At 23.0% G+C, this 749-nt stretch overlaps 1 protein-coding gene across 1 annotated transcript in view; it reads right to left on the reverse strand.

Annotated features, from left to right (window-relative positions):
* Positions 1 to 749, reverse strand: part of LOC106882679 (GDP-fucose protein O-fucosyltransferase 2) — a 17,542-nt gene that overhangs the window by 15,423 nt on the left and 1,370 nt on the right. The window lies entirely within an intron of this gene.

Below are 749 nucleotides of genomic sequence, written 5' to 3' on the forward strand. Positions count from 1 at the left end.
GAAATACTATTCCATTACAAAATGCTTCAATGCCAGAATTTCTTTAAAATTTCCTCTCATTGATGTGAGATTTGAAGTCAATATAAAAATTATATTTTTATAAACATCAATATATGAATAGGAAGACCTGAAGATAATAAATACATGATTGCTGTATATACCAAAAGAATGTTATATTCTAAGACAGTGAAAATATTTCTAAAAAAAAAAAAATAATATATATTTATTTATATATATATATATATATAATGGTAATACTAAAAGAATACTTCAATGTATCACCTAAAAGAAAAGAGAATCCCAATAATGAATAAAATAAAAATGTTCCAATTCAGAACGATTTTAGAGAGAAATTCTTCAAACATTATTAGAAAATCAAAACCAAAAACTTTTTTTTAAAAGAAAAGACTTTCTAATTTTTTTGTATATTAAGAGGTATAAGTAAAACGTGCTTCATGGTAAGTTGGTTACCTTCTACTTTTGTTAGTACATAGTACTAATAATATATTGCAATCACTGTAGTTGATACAAACTGTTTTTGTAATAATTTAGGTAACAAATCTATTATAGCAATCTGAGGGAGGAGAAAATAGAAAATAGAAGAAAAAATTTGTTCATGCGCAAAATAAAGAAAACCTGGAAAACATGCTTAGGACAGGGTTCGTTGTTACTGTACATAAATTAATAAACTATTTCAATTATATAAATACCGCTTATAATATATATATATATATATATATATATATATA

Source organism: Octopus bimaculoides, chromosome 8 (genome assembly GCF_001194135.2).
Source record: "Octopus bimaculoides isolate UCB-OBI-ISO-001 chromosome 8, ASM119413v2, whole genome shotgun sequence".
NCBI classification, from domain to species: Eukaryota; Metazoa; Mollusca; class Cephalopoda; order Octopoda; family Octopodidae; genus Octopus; species Octopus bimaculoides.